Genomic DNA, 19,402 nt, shown 5'->3' with positions numbered 1-19,402 from the left:
AACAAATCTAAGGAATTTTAGAAAGTAATAAAGAGGTTGAAAAAATATGTCCAATGTAAACAATTTTATTTATTTGTTTTTATATTTCAGATACTTTTTTTTTTATTTCTTCATAGTTACTTACTAGGAGTGACTGAAATCAAAAAAATATAATTGAGTCCCATCATCATGGAAATGGCTTTAAGAGAAAACTGGTCAGATGAATATTATTGCTTTCCATTTCCATTTGCTTTCAGTAAACAGTGGCCATTGATAAATGGACTGCCACCAGTATGTCAAGAATGCTCAAGAAATGTTAGATAATTCAACACGCATGTTCACGGGGAAAAAAAAAAACTGGAAAATATCTTAGGTGAACGTCATGATTTCATCATACAGGACAAGTACGAAACCACCACCCATTCCTCTGAAAGCACTGGACTGTGGACCCTTGGAAAAAGCTTTCACTCCTTCGTCATGAACAATCTTCCTCCAACAGTCAAGCATGCCTGTGTACATGATGCCAGTTCCTTTGTGCCCTGACTGCATCATCATGTGGCCGTGAACAGTGTCGAATGGATTGAAAGTCAACCCAGAAACCACTGTAACAGATTGTGCAATCATCCAGCTGATGAAGACATGAGTACTCTTGGGATCTGGAAGCAGTGTCATAGATACCAAAGTAGGCAGCTGAGTAGATGATAATACCCCTACACAAGCACATTAAAGCCTTGGTACATTCCCTCAATCTCATCAGATTTGTAGATCCTAACCAGGCAGTCATCAAGACCTCTGAATTCCCTTTCAGCTCCAAGTTTGCTCACATCGGGTATGGGCAAAATCAAGAGGATACACAAAACACCAGGAAGGGGTCCCAGGGGCAGCACCTGATGCCAGATTCCCTGCAAAGTAGCACCAAAACTGGGTTTTCTTGTCCACACCACCCAGGAAGATCTGCTTATGTTTACCTTTGGGGGCAAAATTGAGAGGCTGGGTGGAGAAGTAGCTGATGACATTGGCCAGGTTACCAGGCCAGAAGGACACCATCTGCTCCCTGGGGATGTGAACCACACAGCCTACAATACACTTGTATTGCTTATCTGTGACGATTTGCTTGCTTGCATACTGCACCTGTAGCAGCGCTTGACTCACTCGGTGGGCTTTACTGTAGCCCCTCTACCCACCAAGAACTCCTTAGTGAAGGACAGAGTGCAGCGCGATCTGTCAGGTTGAAAGGAAAGAAGAGATGGGTGACAGCTGGGACTCCAGTAGCAACCTGCTGGGGCTCTGGGGCTCTGGGCTCCAATGTAAACAATTTTAACTGGTGTAAAGTTACATTGAGATTTTTTTCCTCAATATGTAAGAAAGCAAGAATAAGTTAAATCTTTCAATCCAAGGGAGAGCAAAGAACCTCAGATTTAGTTAACAATGGATATATACCACCCATGGTCTATATATTAAAACAGTCAAATAGAGTTCCTGTTGGATTAAATGATCTCAAAAGCCCTGGAACACCCATGCACAGCACTTGGTTCTCAGTAAGTTTTAGTCCTGCTTCTTGCCATTTTCTCCTTTTCCAGCCTAATATTATGACCATTTGAGATAAAACAATTTTTTTTCCCATTGCACATGACAAGTGATTTTGTTTAGTATCATCATAAAAAACAATATGGACACTTTATGCACAACTATATTTTCCACATGCATGGATTCTGAAACTTATGAACACTGGACTACCTGAAAGTCTGTACAAAAATTTTGGTAAGATGGGGAGAAGAAAATAGTATGCAGTAGTTTATCCTAAGAGAGAGAATAAAGTCATCATCATGAAGCTATTATATGGCCACATCTCCCCTGATCATGATTTTCAAAGAACTGGGAGTGGTTTATCAAAATTGAGAATTTCTGTGTAAATGCAAAGTTATACAGATCTGATGGTACCCACGCAAATGGTGGAAAAGCAGTAAAACTATTAATGGCTGTGAAAAAATTGGGTTTCAATAAAAGACATTTTAATATGAAAGTTTACAAACTGTAATATGAAAGTTTACTAACAAAGAAGTTAGTAAACTAGGAGACACTGGGAGTCTATGAAAGAAGTCCCTGATTATATGTTAGTACTTTGTGGTGGACGATAAGGATGAAAATGTAAGTAATAGACTTTATACCAGAAATTGCGTCTTCATGATCTGACCTGGTTTCTTTACATTTTCTGACCTCCTTTCCTTACTCCAAAAGCATTCTCTGTCCTAACCTATTTAACTCATAAACCACCTATTATGTAAGTTTCAGATTTCATGGGAAGGACACTATATTTCAGAGTAGGACACATTTTACAGAGTAAACACATAGCAACGAAGACATATGATATTTAGATGTGAGAACAGAATGTCACCAGTGCTCAGGTTATGGAACTGGCTGGTTTGGAAGAAAAAACATTGTAACTAGTGCTAAGAAACATTTAAACAGTGAAAGTAGCACAAGAAGGTCAGAGCTACTTACAGGTAGCCACTTGTTACTTGTTACTAGTTATATATATATATATACTACATATTATATACTATATATATATATAGTGTATATATATACACTATATATATATATATATATATATATATATATATGTGTGTGTGTGTGTGTGTGTGTGTGTATGTATATTTTTAAGGTGTTCTGGGGGCCCCTAGGTGGCTCAGTCACTTGGGCATCCTACTTCTGCTCGGGTTATGATCTTGTGGTTCGTGAGTTCAAGCCCCACCTCAGGTTGTATGCTGACAGCTGAGTCTGGAGCCTGCTTCGGATTTTGTGTCTCCCTCTATCTCTGCCCTTCCCCAGCTCATGCTCTGCCTTTCTCTCTCTCTCAAAAATAAATAAACATTTAAACAAAATCAATAAGAAAAGGTGTTCCGGTTTTGTTAGATCTATTTTATAATTAGCCCCAAGTCCTTTCTTTCATGTGGAGTATCTTAAATGTGCGTGTGTGTGTGTGTGTGTGTGTGTGTGCGTGTGTGTGTGTGTGTGTATAAATACAACATAGGCAATAGCATATGAATGTGCACATGGATATGCACCTATGATAGAACATGGACACAAGGCAGCTGTTTGCAATGCTTTGTCTGCCATTGGGTCAGTGTTCAATGCGATGTGCTGCTTGTATGGGCACTGTTAATAAAAATATGATTTGCCTTCACATATTCCAAATTACATAATAAGGTCAAATGCCAATTTGGAAATAGGTCATCAATCCAGCCATTCCTTGAATCCAATAGTTTTAGAATGCAGTATATCCTTTGTTCTGAATTGAAATTAGAAAGAAATATAATGAAATGGACTAAAAGACAAAAGGTCAGGTAGCACCCTCTGAGATGCGTGGGATAGGAGAAAAACAGTCTTTAGTGATGCTACAAATGTCTTTTTATTTATTTTTTAATTTTTTTAATGTTTATTTATTTTTGACACAGAGAGAGAGAGAGACAGGGCATGAGCAGGGAGGGGCAGAGAGAGAGGGAGACACAGAATCCGAAACAGGCTCCAGGCTCTGAGCTGTCAGCATAGAGCCCGACATGGGGCTCGAACTCACAGACTGCGAGATCATGACCTGAGCCCAAGTCGGACGCTCAACCGACTGAGCCACCCAGGTGCCCCTACAAATGTCTTTTTAAAAGGTGGCTGACACTGTCAGGTGCTGTAGTTGAGAAATCCATGTAATGTCATGTGCTGTTGAATGCAAGGACAAAGTACTGACTTCGCTGCCCAAAGTGGGACTGTTATATGAATAGGATACTTCTATTTCTAGGTCTGTCTCTCAGGAAATTTTTGAAAGAATGCTAGCATATCAAAAAATATACCTCATTTTTAAGAAGATATTTTTAGTAGTTCTTGATATGTTAAATTAAATTAATTCGAAAGGAAATACTTTGCATTATAGTTCCTGTTAGCATTCAGGAAATGTAAGCAGAGTTGGGGAATGAAAAGTTATTGGGGAAGTCTGCTATGTAACTAGAAGCAAGATCTTAAGATGTTAATATGCAAAGTCCTTGTACATTTTATTGAAGATTCTTAGGAAAATGAGTTGTAAGAATTCGCCACTGATTGAGCAGAAAGATGATGTTGCTCAAAATTTTAATAAACAAAATTAAATACATTTCTGAGAAGAAATCACTGGTACTTTTAATTATATGAATGAGGCCTATCACTATATGGTTTTATGAACTACATTCCTAAAAGATACAGACTTTGTAAAATGTGAAATAAATACATGTACTTTTTCTCTACCAAATTATAAGGGCACTTCTAGAGCTCCAAAAAACCTGTTTGTATACTTTTCTACAATGTCTCTGGCTGCTACCCTGCAACTCAAATTGTTTTATTTTTCTCATTTCTCAGTGTCTTGTTTATGAGGAGTTATCAATGTCTAAAATATCTGCAAAACTTTTAAAAATGCAACAAATTGAGGGTATCATCTAACAGCAGAGGCAAATGGTCAATGTAGACAAACAAGGAAAAGCAGCAAGGTTAGGGAAAGATTACTGTATATTTCACAGTGTCAAACATTCAGTCAGTTCAATAAATAATACAACAAATGTGAAATCTACAATGTCAACGAGAGACGGAGGCTGGGGATATTACAGACTGACATTCCTGTAATTAAGGAATGAAAAAAATAGCAACATTTCAGGACATAACAAAGTACACCATCTGGGCCTGCCAACTATAAATATTAAATATGGAAAAAGAAAGGACAAACAAAGCTAATATAAGCATCAAGTCATTTTGCAAATTCATAAAGAATCAAAGAAAATCAAAGAATCATTATAGCCTCTAAATGCTTCTAAGGGTAATTTGTTGATAAAAGGAGTTGGCATCACTTCATAATTTACAAAGGAAGATAGAAGACAGATGTCAGAAGCAGATGTACACTTCCCAGAAAGGGGAAGAAGGAACGCTGAAGCAAATCAGGATCATTTGCAAAATAGAAATCAAATAAAATGGAAAAAAAATAAGGACTGAAAAAGCACTTCTACAGAGTTGGCTTAGTCTTCCTATCAAACTCATGCAAATCTCCAGGTCATAGCTCTCAAATTTGGAATTACATTGGTTGAATGGACAAGTTATTGCTTTCCTACTCAGTGCATAGCATTACGCCAGGTCAGAAAGACACTTGGAGGCCAAGAGGACAACTAGCTGCAGAGACCTCAAGGGAGGACCATTTACAAAGTGTACAAGTGTTCACACAAGTCAGAGTGTGTTGATAAATTCTTCACAAGATGGTGGAACAAGTGTGGTTCTCGTATCTATCAATCAGCCATTAACTCAACTATCCATTCTCTATCCATCCATCTGCAAATAATTGAGATCCTGTTCTAATTATAGCCAGAGACACAATATATTGAGAGTATTTTAGAGGGCAAACAGATATAATAGAAAGATAATTAATTTCAAATAAGAGCTCTTTATCAGATTTGAAACATTGGATCTCAGTCATTCTTTATTTAAATGCATAAAAGCAAACTCTACTTATCTAATATACCTCCTAAGTATTTAAAAGAGTAAAATGAGAGCAACTGTACTTTCTACTTCCTTAGATCATATATTTTATATATATATATATATATATATATATATATATATGTGTATAACACACATATACACTTCTGTGTATATGTTAACATGCATATAAATGAAGCAAAAATATAAGTCTATATGTGTAATACATGTTGTATATGTGTGCATATATGTGTGAGATAGAGGTGAAATATATTTATTCTTAGATTCAGCAATAGAATTGTCCATACACACATCATTATATATGGATGATTTTCAGCTGACAAAGTATTTGAGACTCGGCAAAGCTGATCACAACTTTAATATATAAAGATATAGATAGATAGATAGATAGATAGATAGATAGTCATAGAATTATTTGCTTTTACACCTCTTACCTTTCATCACTCAAAGCAAGTAAACAATGTGACTGAGAAAGATTTTAACAACTAGTAATATTGATCACACATGCCCTCTCTTTTTCTTCTTAGTGACCCTAGTGATCTTCATCTTTCAGGACCAGCTGTTCAAGTCCAATCTATTCCACTTAGTCCTTCTTAGAAAGACAGGTTCAAACACATCCTCTTAGCCCTTGAACTTGCAAAACAGTTAATGTCAATTTACCCCTTTGTAAACTAACATTATGAAAAAGAAAGAGGCTTGAAGGAAAATATTGCATAAAAAGAAACACACAGTTGATTCTATTTAGTAAATGTGTTTTTAGTTTACTGCCAGAGGTTTACAGGCAGGGGTTTATTTGAAGCATATATCAAACCATACTTAATAAAAGCCCAAACAACCGTGTAAAATTCATCTATATAATCTATAGATATAAACACTTCCAAATCTCTGGCTTTATTGAGCTATTACTATTTGAGGTATATTGAATGAGGTAGTGGAACTGCCAGGTTTATAACAACATGAGCTCAGCTATGGGAAGTCACGAGGTATAATATACTTTCATGGGCTGTCACTACAATCACTCAATGGGAAACAGCATATACATACCATTGGTCTCGAAAGAACTAACTGAAAATAGGCTTAGCACAAATCCACATTAATATGTGCAATCTGTGATGTGTGTGTGCACCTAAACATGTATCGTGTTTTTCCAGGGGCAGTATTGGTTTATACTTACTGTCTTGGTATAACTATTAATAGTGCTTCCTTTCATATACATATAGGCATGTAATGGACAAACTGAATAGCTCACACATTGTATCTCTTTCTTCTCTGAGACTACTTCTTTTCAAGCATATCAGCATGTTTACATGCAAATATATATATATATATATATATAATATATATATATATTATATATATATATATACACTCGTGTAGGCACACACACAAGCATAAATTTACAGAAATATATGTACTTACACTCACTAGTAGACAGTTCTTTATATCATAATAGTTCACGGGTATAGTTTTTGGCACATAGATTTTTCCTTCTAATTCTATATGCGACATTAGTCACTATGTTAGGATATTTTTTGTCTTCAACTGAAAATTCTGATTTAAAAAGGAAGATAGTGACATGCACAGGATGGAGATGTCTGGAAGTAATAAATCTATTTTTGTTCGGTGAAGCTGTGGGACTGATTAATAGTAAGAGCTATAAGGTGCAACTCTGCAAATGAAAATGTTTCTGAGACGGGGCACCTGGGTGGCTCAGTTGGTTCAGCTTCCAACTGCAGCTCAGGTCATGGTCTCACAGTTCGTGAGTTCCAGCCGCGCATCAGGCTCTGTTCTGACAGCTCTCAGCTCAGAGCCTGGAGCCCGCTTCAGATTCTGTCTCCGTCTCTCAGCATCCCCCCTCCACTTGCTCTCTCTCTCTCTCTCTCTCTCTCTCTCTCAAATATAAATAAAACATTAAAAAAAAGAAAAGAAAATGCTTTTGAAGCCACTAGATGAAGCTGGAAGTCTACCTACCTAAAGGAAGTAAAGGTAAGTTGTTTACAAATGTATTCCATGTACCTGACATAGGATTTAACTTTTGCAAGACCTTTCAAGAGATGCATTTAGCAAATGGTGTTGGAGAATCCACTCTATCACTTCTAAGTTAAAGTCTTTTTTTTTTAGACACTTAAAATGTGTTAAGTGTCGCTGGATGCCACATCAGTAAACTAGAAGAATAAAAGGCAATAACAATTTGTGAAACATGTTAGGGACCATTTCCTTCCCGTTTTGAATAAAAGGAGGTAATCTGAAAAAAATGTAAAGGTCTAGGAAACAAGCTACTGTGGATACAGTAGCAACAATAAATTTCTTACTGATTGTCCAAAAATATTTGGCCTGGATAAATATCTCACATACTTTCTTTTTTAGTTCCCCTATGACTATTAAACAAAATAAAACAAAACAAAACAAAACAAGACCTACCTCCACTACCCCACCCCCATAAATCAATTCAATGCTCCTATTGTTTCCCGGTGCTGCTACCAGTCTTATCAAAATTCCTCTATATACCCTCATCTGTATATCTACCACCAGTTCTGTCTCAAGAAAAAAAAAAAAAGTCTAGAAAATATAAAGTAACTACTCCTGTTCCCTGACAAACAAGGTTGTGAGGAAAAGCAACAAATCACCCAATTCATTGCCCATAACATTGAGAGGGGGTGTGGGGGAGGATAATGGTGATAAGGGTTGGGCAACAGAATTCAACAGGTATACAATGGATTTAAAATGTGTTTGCTAGCAGAAGCAGTGATCTAAATTTCATAAACAGTTGGATTAGAGGACTGTCAACTAAGGAAATTGCAAGGGACACATCGATCCAGAAAAGCAACATTGGAGGGACAAGAATTGGTGGTTAAGAGACTTCCTAAGGAGACATAAGGATTGTGTGTGTGTGTGTGTGTGTGTGTGTGTGTGTGTGTTCATTGTTTCTTTCTTTTTCTTGAATGATATAATTAATTTGGAGATCTCCTTACCATCCTTCCCTTACAGTATGCTTTCTCTCTCCAATATGACGTGAAGAGTGCCCCAGGAGGTAAGCAGTACATATCCATATTTGAAGTTGAAACTCTTGTATCTTGCTTAGCTATGATCCCATGGCAAGATATGTTCTGAAGCCATAACAATCTGTGAACACGCTCTTAAGTTGGCCTCTCCCTAAACTGTAAAACCTAATTATAGTTACTGCTTCAATAATGTAGTTCCGAGGAAACAACTTATGAATGACAGAATGATTGCTCATATACATAATTCTTTAATGTGATGTAGTTGACATAAACACAGTGTAACCACAGGAATGACAAAATAATTGACAAGTTATTTTCAAAATGAGAATTATTATGTTGAGTTGGATGTCCATTAAAAGTTGATTCTAAATTCAAGGCTTGGTATTGAAAATTACTTCAAGGATTTAAAAAGTCATTTCATTTCTGCATGTATTTGCAAATATAAGTATTTTATATAACTTTCTATATGTTAATGCAAATTTCTGTATTTTATATTTTCTAAATGACCAGTGGATTTTGCTGTTTGCCTCACTGAAAGATGAAAGAATTAAAGTTAAGAGTAAATATATATATACATTTCTTAAAGCAAGTACCTCACCAATAGTAAGCTTTCATATATATTAGGTTATTAAAAGAATTTTATATTTCTAAACCATTTTTGTTCACTTCTTTATAGTACTTAATCATGATATCAATTAATTAAAACATCAATAAAATATTTTTGGTGGTCTTAAAATAGTATGCAGAACAATACAATGATACAATCTCAGTTTATGCTCTGTTTCTTCCAAAAACTTAAAATTTCATATACCCCGTCCTCCCCATTAAGCAAACCAGTGTTTTTCATTTTATCAAATGCAGGTCAGAATACATTTTTTAATTCTCTAAAACTGAACATCTTTTCAAAGGATATGCTCAATGTTATAGATATATCTCTACAAATTAATACATATCTGTCTTTATATATATATATATATATATATATATATATATATATATGAATGTTAAGAGCCTCATCATCACTGCATATAATCAAGAGACTATACCAGATTTCTGAAGACAGTCTCAAAGAAGAGTTCCCAAACATCTTGAACATTATTGCATCATTAAAATTATCATTTCAACTCAGAGTGATGACTTTGAAAGAGTCTACATCACATATTTGGATGTGTGTGATTCACTCCCTGGGAATTGGGCTAAACAGACACTATTTGAGTGACTCATTGAGGAACGGGGTACTGAAGAGTAAAGGTTCAGATTGAGAGCTGTGACAAAGGATATGAAGAATGCCAGCAACCAAGATCTTGAGCCAAGAAAATAGTTGTACCAGAAACCTAAATTTCAAAATGACTATGACAAAGGTTAGTAAACAACAAAGTCTTAGAGAACAAGGCTGGTGATTGATGTTAGAATCATAAAACATACAATTTGAAGATAGAGTCCTGGTTTAAGCTGCTTAGAAATTACTTGCGTCTATTGTAAATTGAACAGAAAACTCATTGAGGTCTGTCTCCTTCTTGTAAACCACAACCACCCCTCTTCCAGGCTCATCCTTCTCCTTTTCTATTGTTTTTTTTTTCTCTCCTCAGGGCTTATCAGCTTTGTATACTCCATAACTTATATATTTATATTTTTAGGGGGGGGCAACTACAAGAAATGTTCAAAAAGGTAGAAAACAAGAGGGCCTTGTTAAAGGAGAAGACTGTGCTACATAACATAGAAAATAAACTCAGAGATCCAGAATTATCTGTGAGAATAAAAGGAAGAGGAGGAAAGAGAGCAGAAGTTTTGTGAGGGTGGTGGCTTCCACACTGCATGATAAACCCGATGGTTTATCCCTCACACAAGCCCCACAATAAAAACAGTAGTGATTTTACTAGAATTTAACACATCCACTCATGATTGGTATAAATGACTTTCTTCTGCAACCCCTGAAGAGCTGGTTTCACATTGCTGGACAGAGGTAACACTCAAGGACTGAAGAATACAAACAGAGATATAATCCTGAGACTAGAAATCATGTAAAAATACACATAGATTCAGGAAATGGCTTCTGAAAGCTTTGGATATCAAAGACACCTTTCCCTTTAAAGTTTTCAGCAAAATATCCATTTTTTTAAAGAAAGATTTTTCTGTTTATTTATTTATTTTGAGAGACACAGAGAGAGACAGAGCGAGTGTGAGTGGGCAAAGGGCAGATAGCAAGAGAGAGAGACACAGAGACAGAGACAGAGAATCCCAAGCAGGCTCTGTGTTGTCAGTGCAGAGCCTGATGTGGGGCTTGAGCTCAAGAACTGTGAGGTCATGATCTGAGCTAAAATCAAGAGTGGGATGTGCTCCTCCAATATTTAAAATTTTCATTGAATTTAGGAGCATGGAATAGGTCTTTAATTCCTGATTTGGTAAAATACTGCCTCTTCAAGATTCTCTATAAAACGGAAGAAAATATAAACTATTGTAAGAATGTGATGTTTTTGAAACCTTTAAATTGACTTTCTCAAACATAATCACCAGTTGTCTACTCAAATGAAGTATTTGGGAATGAATTTACTTGTTTCATTTGTTTGTTTGTTTGTTTTTTGTTATTAAATAAGCTTACTGAAATTAAATGGTGTAGGTAAGCAACCACAGTTGAATAGGTACAAATTGAAATGAGGAATTATTTTAATAGTTCTATTTTTGTGTGTTCTTTTCCTAATGTATAGTTACTGTAATTATCTACAAAGGAGTAAAAACAATTTAAAACTAACAATATTGAAATCTTTTCAGTTTAAATTGTGAACTGTTCCTATAATAGAGTTCAGTACACAGATTTTAATGTCAAATACGAAGATTAAACTACCATCCAATTTGAGAACACTTTTGCTATTTTCTACATACATTTTTTGAAAAAGTAATTGAGAGTTCAATCCCCAAATGTTCTCTTGCTTTTTTCAAAATCACTGTAGCTGTTCTTGATGATTTATTCATACTCACAAATTTCAGGATATTCTGTCAATTTCTGTATGAAATTAGTTGGATTACTAGAGGATACTGATGGCTTGAAAATCTGCTGGTCTCTATGTATTTAGATCCACTTTTATTTCTTTCAAGAAAATGTCATACTTTTCCCAGAAACGTTTTACACACACTTCATTTGTTATTTCTAGTGATCTTTTGGTTTCTGGGCTTGGTTTCAAATGTTTTTGTTTTTTTTTTTTAATTGTTTATTTTGTTATCACCTATTTCAGACAAAATTTTAAAGCTTTTTTTAGTATAATTTATTGGCAAATTATTTTTAAAGTTTTAAAAATTTTTATTTTTTTATATTTTCAATTTCTTACCCCTTTCTTCCTTGAATTTTATTGATAAGCTCTGTTATCTATTTTTTGAAAGGTATGCACTCCTTTAATAATCATTTAGCAGCAACCTCTTAATTTTTAACTTGTGAACTTGATTTTACCAAGTCCTAATGTAATCAATATCTCTTACCTCCCTATGAAAAAATAAAGGAATTTTAGAATGCTTTGACAATTTCCTCCCTTCCAGCTATGCTAACTGGAATTTGAAGCCCTTTATGTTTTCAACTTTAAATAAAACCTTCTATTTTTATTCAGTCAATGATTAATTATATTCACCAAAGATGTACCAACTTTTTATACATGCTACATGCATTTCAATTTTTCCTGCTGGATTTATGTACTTTAGCAATTTATCTGCTGGACCCATGAGTGATACTCACTTTTTATTCTAAAATATCTGTATATAACTCTTCATACCTGAAAGATAACTGATCTGGGTATAGAATTCTAGTTTAATGAATACTTTCTTTAAGTTTTTGATGAGAATTCTTTGGCCAACCTTATTAACACATTGATACATAATCCATTTATTATCTCTAGTCACTGCTAATATCTCTTTGAAAATATGAATTTTATTTTTTAATATCTTACTTTAGACTCAGCATGCATGTCTGTATAAAGACTCGTGTCTTTCTTCAAATGTAGACAATTATAAAACTTTATAACTTCTAGGAATGCCTTTTCTCTATGCTACCCTTCGGGCACTCCGTAAATGAATTCCTTATGGGCTCTCAACTTTATGCAAGAAGTTCAGTGGGGACTGTGCCTTGAATGTGTAAAACTTTTCCTGCCCTCGTCACTATGAGATTTCAGCTTTCAATTCAGATGTCAAAGCTCTAATGTCCTGTTGTCACTTCATTTTTTTTCTGATAGTACTCAATTTTAAAAATTAAAAACATTTTAGTCTCCACTGTACTTCTACATAATTTTAGTGAGAATAAGACCAAATCCAGTCAATTCCTTTGGCCATATATTTATTCATGTGTTTTTCTAAATTGTAAACAGCCAAAATACAGAAAATACTTAGCTTTCTTCCAACTGAAAAATGACCAAAAAAAGTCAAAACATTAAATCTGTGTAATAAATCGCTTCTTGCCATATAGCTTCTTCTCAGCTCAGTTAAGTTTAAAGATATGTTGGCTTTTTTTCTTTTGTCTCCCCAGCAGGTTGACTGTGTCTTTTTCTTCTTTTTTTTTTCTTTCTTTTTATTTTTTTTAATACCCTTTAACCCAACTGTTTAGGAAGGACAAGGCAACTTCTTAAAATTCTGCCTATGTTCTCAGGAAATGTCATTCATTTGGCAGCGATCCCAATGTGTAGCACAGCTTGATTCTCCTTCATAGTCCCCAAAACAGCCAGGCCTGATACTAGGAAGCTCTTTCAATGACAGGCATTCATTTATCTGAACTTATTCTGAACTTAGAGAATATGGTGGTGTGTGTGTGTGTGTGTGAGTGAGTGTGATGTACTTTGAGAGGCACATTTAATGTCTCTCTGCAACCAGTCAGTGTTTCTTCTCTAAAACTTGTTTTATGTGATAAAATGGTTTTAAGGGGATTTCTTTTCTTTATATTTTGGTGGAAGCCCAGAAGTGTCTGAATGAAAAAAAAAAAAGTTTTAAAACATTTTAGGTAGTGTCCTTGTTTTAAAGTTGGTGTTTAATCAGAAAGTAGACCTTAAAGTTAACTCCCATTTAGCTTCAATTTAGAAAAAAGGGACAAAAGTAAAAATGACATGGTGTAAATTTTAATGACAAGATTTTATATAGAAACACTATGGGACCTCTTAAAGTTTTACATCAGGAGCTTTTCAAATCAAACCAAAATTCCACAATTGTAGATTCTAAAAACATCTCTTGCTCTATGTTAATCAGTATATTATAAACTTAATTTGTGCATATGCTTTCACTTATTACAAAATCTTATTTTATAAAGAAAAATATTACTTCAGAAGCAGAAGCTCTAGGTCAAATCCTGTATCCCACCGTTTCCTACTTGTGAAAATGTGAGCAAATGACTTAGGTTTTCTGTGCCTCTTTCTCCTCTATCTTATATAAGGGTAGAAGTAATGGGTAGAAGTCGCATTCATCTCAGAGTAATTTTGAAGAATGACTTAATCAATCGCTCACTGAGTACACACTAATTGTTAGCTCTTAGCTGCTACTGGTGTTTCTAGGCTACTTTCACCCCCAAAGTCTACCAGTTGCAAAGAATGTTGCTTTCTTTAATTAAACTCCCTTTGTAAAGTCAAATTTTTGTTATGAAAAGGTTATTATATATTTAGCATTTCATATTTCTTATTTACTTTAATTTTATTATCTATTTATTATGTATATTATTGAGTATAGTTAACATATTTCTTACTTATAAAAACTGTTTTGTCTTATTTAACAATTGCCAAGGGCATTTTCTATTTTACAGTTCTACAGTTCTATATAATCCATATATATCCATCTATATAATCCATCTGGGCTCAGTGATGTTACTGGGAAAATTTACTCCAATGAATGAGCTAAAAGCAATCCTTAGACAAAGTCACCTCTGTCGTCATTGCCCTTCTTGTAGTCAAAACAATGTTCGTTTGACAAAATTTCTACCTTATAAACCTTCTCTCATTGCAAATATAACACTTTTTCAGTAAAAATCTGAATCTCTATGTATATACCGTATAAATTCTAGTCATAATGTGGGCTTCCATTGTATTTGGTGATTTTATTTATTGATTTAACTAAATCTCTTTGGCCACTGTTCAGTTATCTTGTCATAATATTTCATACAATGGTGAAAAGTTAAATCTGTAAAGTGATTTTAACATTATATTGAAAGTCATAATTATCTGTATTCTGACAACAGAAAGCTCATGATAAAATTTAATAGATTTCTTTCTAACGATACTAAAACATACACAAACACGACCTATATAAGTATATATACATATGTATATATTTTAAATATCTCATATTATTTATTGCTTTAACACTACAATAGCAACAACATCCCAAGATCATTCAATATTTTAATATCATTATTACAATGGACTTTTAGTTTTCTATTGTATTTATGTTTATAATTATCTAAATAAAAATTATCTTCTATTGTCCAAAATTTTTAGTATATAAATAGTGTTCTAAAAGAGAAACGAGATTACATGTAAATAAATATTTGTATACATACAAAATTCTTTTTCAGTCTTTTTCAGGTTCTTGAGTAAAAGCCTTAAGGAATTTATCTTTTCTTGTTAAAGAATACAGACATCCGATCCAATGAGCATTGCTCCAGGTGACAGTTTTTGGCACAGCTGGAAGATTTCTTTGTAATATCCTATATTCTGCTATGTTTCCTTGATTAAAGGATTTTAGATTCATTGAAGAATATTTCAAAAATACAGAAACTTTAAATCAATTTCCCACCAATATGCATTAAATTAATATATTTGCATTGCTTTTTCAATGCCTAGATACTACTGATTTTATTTTCTGGATTTTTTAAGGTTTTAGATTTTCTCTAATTTAAATAGTTTTCTTTTAATTTTGTCTTTATGTAGGAACAATTTAAGTGTTTTCTAGGTTCCTTTTTTACAGTATTTAAATTATAAATTCAGTTTAATTTTACTAATTGATATGCAGTTTATTAATGTATTTTTTCTTGCAAAGTTTTGTTTCTTTGTTTTGTTCTTTTATTTTTTAAATTTGTATTTAAATTCCATTATTTACCATATATAGTGTAATATTAATTTCAGGTACACAATTTATAATTCAGCACTGACATACGTCACCCTAGTGTTGATCACAAGTGCATCCCTATCACCTATTTAACCCATCCCCCCATTCACCTCTCCTCTGGCAACGATTGCTTTGTTCTCTATAATTGAGGCTCTGTTGTTTCGTTTGCCTTTCTCTTTTTTCCTTTATGATTGTTTGTTTCACTTTTTGGAGCTGGAGTATTATGCTGAGCAAAATAAGTCAGTCAGAGAAAGGCAAATACTATATGATTTCATTCACATGTGGTAGTTGTGTGTATTTATAATTACCTTTGTGTGCATACATTTGTGTATATACATATATATTTATATATATTTGTATTTGAGTCATATATATCTTTGCAAATATATGCATATCTTTCTAATTAGATTATACACACACACATACACACAAAGAATTTGAATTTCATAGTAAATACAAATGATACACATGAATGTGGGTATTGAATATGTATATATCTCTCCACGTGCTTTCCTACAGAAATCTTTCCTTATCTAAAATGTATGACCTTTACAGCTATTGGTGATTCCTGTTCTGTAATATGTTAAAACCTATGCACTGAATATTCTATTAGCTAAATCTGTGTTCATATCTTTTATAATCTCCTTAGAGTAAATTCCTAGATATGAAATTGTTTTGTAACACATTTTTAAAACTGACTCATAATGACAAGATTCCCTTTTGGAAACCTGCCAGTTTATAAGTATAACATATGAATATGTATATCTTAAAGATTAGAAATTTAATGTTTTAAATCTGCATCAATTAATTTGTCAATAAATACTAGCTAAATTTTCACTTATATTTATTTGCATTTATTTGCTTATTAACGACATCAACAATTTTGTGTAAGTTTTTAGTTCAGTCATATTTTTTTCTCTCCAGAGTTTCCTCTTTTTTATTGTTTGTACTATTTTATTTGTTCAACCACACTTTTCCTGTGGTGAAATGCTGTTTCCAGGTGAATTACATTCTTGGTTTAGGAGATTTATATGATTCAAATATTTTTCCAGGGTATGTTTACTTTTATATTTCTTTCATCAGATATTAGTGTTTTATTATAAGAAAATATTTTTATTTTACGTGGTAAAATCTATACATATATTATGAAATTTAACTTGAAATATATTTTTCACAGCAATACTTTATAGTATCAAACATTTTACAGTATACAGTATATATTCATATGTATATAATTTTAAGCTTTTAATCGTATGTATCTATGGATTAATTTATTTAATTGTAGAAGATAGAAATATGGTTTTGTTTTCCCAAGATATAAATAAGCCATTTACTTGTCTAACTTTGAAGGAAACTAAGGGGGAAAAAAAGACGATTTTGAGTGAAGTTGTACTAAACACACAAATATTTTTAAATAATTGGGGTGCCTGGGTCGCTCAGTTGGTTAAATGTCTGGCTTCAGTGCACGTCATGATTTTTCAGTCTGTGAGTTCGAGCCCCATATCGGGCTCTGAGCTGACAGCTCAGAGCCTGGAGGCGGCTTCAGATTCTGTGTCTCCCTCTCTCTCTCTGCCCTTCCCCCACTCACTCTCTGTCTCTCTCCCTCTCTCAAAAATAAATAAACATTAAATTTTTCTTAAAATAATTGACATATTACAATATTAACATGATATTAAGGATATATTTGAAATATTTTTATTTCTTCATGTTATCTTTTTTGTTCTTAATAAATTTATACTAAATAAGTAATTGATATATGTAATAATAAAATGATTTTTCCATGTATTTCATCATAAATATTTGGAAATTTGTACTACCTTTATTATCCTCTCTTTTATAATAAAGTACCATATACTATAAAGTGGCAGTAATGAGAATAAATAGAGGCTTTCCAACCCCAAAAGTCATGCATTTAAACAGAAAGCTAAATTGTTAATGTATAAAGGAACTTTGCTTCTCTGTGTGTTTTTGTGTGGGTGCCCTTTATATTCATGGATATTTATTTTTTACCAAGTTTGATCAATGAGTTCTCTCATCAGATCTATAGGTTTTTCTTTTCTTTTTTTAATATTTATTTATTTATTTTGAGACAAAAAGAGACAGAGAGAGAGAGGGAGAGAGAGAGAGAAAGAGAATGAGTGGGGGATGGGGCAGAGAGAGAGGGAGAGAGAGAATTTCAAACAGGCTCTGTGCTGTGAGCTCAGAGCCCAATGTGGGGCTTGACTGCATTCAACCAACTGAGGCACCCCAGTGCCCCAAGATCTATAGGTTTTATTTAATTGATAAATTTTATAGAAAATTTATTATTTGCAAATATTTCCTATATAAAATACTTATATTTCAAATTTGTTTACTTTTCTATTTATTATCTCCTCTTTATTTGTGTTTCTTTTGCTGCCCTTTTACACATTTCTTAATTTGGAGTCTAGACATTCATATCTATTCCTTGCTTATGTAATTATTGAAACAATGAATTTTACTCTACTGAATATTCCTTACTCCACCAGGATTTGTACACTATCTTCCAATATCTTTCAATTAGATTAGATTTTCTTAGTAGGCAGAGAGCTTGGGATGTGTATATATATATATATCCCCTTTGGAACACAAACTGAGTATTTTGGTTAAAATCTACAGATTCATAAGTCATGGATAATTGGTTGACTCCTAATCAGGTACTCAGAACAACAATAGAACATCAGTGACAAAGGAAATATACATGAATGTATTCAGAATGGGTCAGAGTGTGAAGATATTTATATCTCTCACAAATGAACACTAGAAGGTATCACTCTATTGGGGATATATTAAACTGTTGGATACAATCCTTCAGATGTTAGTTTTTCTTAGTCATCCCAGTTCTTGCTTAATAGACTCATTTACAAAGTGTTCATTGTGGCAGATATGTGACTAAGCATGGATTCAAAGACATGAAATTATTTCACCAAGGCTATTTAGCTACAGTCACTACTGAGAAGATTAGACGCTGATACCAAAGGCCAATGTAGAGCCCTAAAATGGCCTAATACCTTAGGAGATCTGCAGGCAAGTAGAAGATTTATTAAAGTCTATACTTTTCATTGTGAGTTAGTGGGGCACAATTTCTCCCTGTAAGAATAGATACATATTCCAGGTATAGATTTGTTTCCTTGCCCAGAACCATCATATAAGTACCTGAGAATGTCCATTGTATGGTCAATATCACTTCTGTACACAGGAATAATTCACAAATCCTACACTCTAAAATAAATCCCATGAAATCACAGGCAATACAATTAGTTCTATCACCCAGAATTGGTTAGCTCCCTAAAACTGTTGTATGAGTTAGCAAAGAATAAATCATGGAAATATCATTTTGTGAAGTAGGGATGCATTTCTATAGCAGGCAATATAAATCTGAAACCAGCAGCCAATATACAAGGCTTTGCCTTCATAACCAGTAATAAAGAGTTCAGGACCTAGGTTAAGTTGAGAAAGATACCTCTCATGATTGCATGTAATAGAAGAAATGTTTACTTCTCTTCCCCATGATCCCAGGTTCAGTGTTTATGGAGATCATAGAGCCCAAGAAAGGAATGCTTCCACGAGGAAACACAGCTATACTTTCACAAATATGAAAGCTGAAACTACCCTTTGTCATATTGGGCTCTTAATGGTACTAAACCAATAAACAATGGAAGAAAGCACTAGAGTGGCTAATGTGATATATTCTGTTGGTCAAGGGGATATTTGGTTGTTGCTATTCAATGGGTTCAAGGAGGTCTATGTTTAGACCTTAAGGAATTCACTGGGGCATCTTTTAGTACCCCCTGTATAATCGTTTTCAATAGTGGAAACAGCTTTCCAAGGATTCA

The 19,402-nt window shown here is 33.7% G+C and overlaps 1 pseudogene; it reads right to left on the bottom strand.

Moving 5' to 3' along the window:
- Positions 1 to 348: 348 nt before the first annotated feature.
- LOC101098949 overlaps positions 349 to 19,402 on the bottom strand; it is a 36,968-nt pseudogene continuing 17,914 nt past the window's right edge.

The sequence above is a fragment of the Felis catus genome, chromosome B1, assembly GCF_018350175.1.
Source record: "Felis catus isolate Fca126 chromosome B1, F.catus_Fca126_mat1.0, whole genome shotgun sequence".
Taxonomy (NCBI): Eukaryota; Metazoa; Chordata; class Mammalia; order Carnivora; family Felidae; genus Felis; species Felis catus.
The sequence above is the reverse complement of the archived record's forward strand: the minus strand, read 5'-3'. Positions and strand labels throughout refer to the sequence as shown.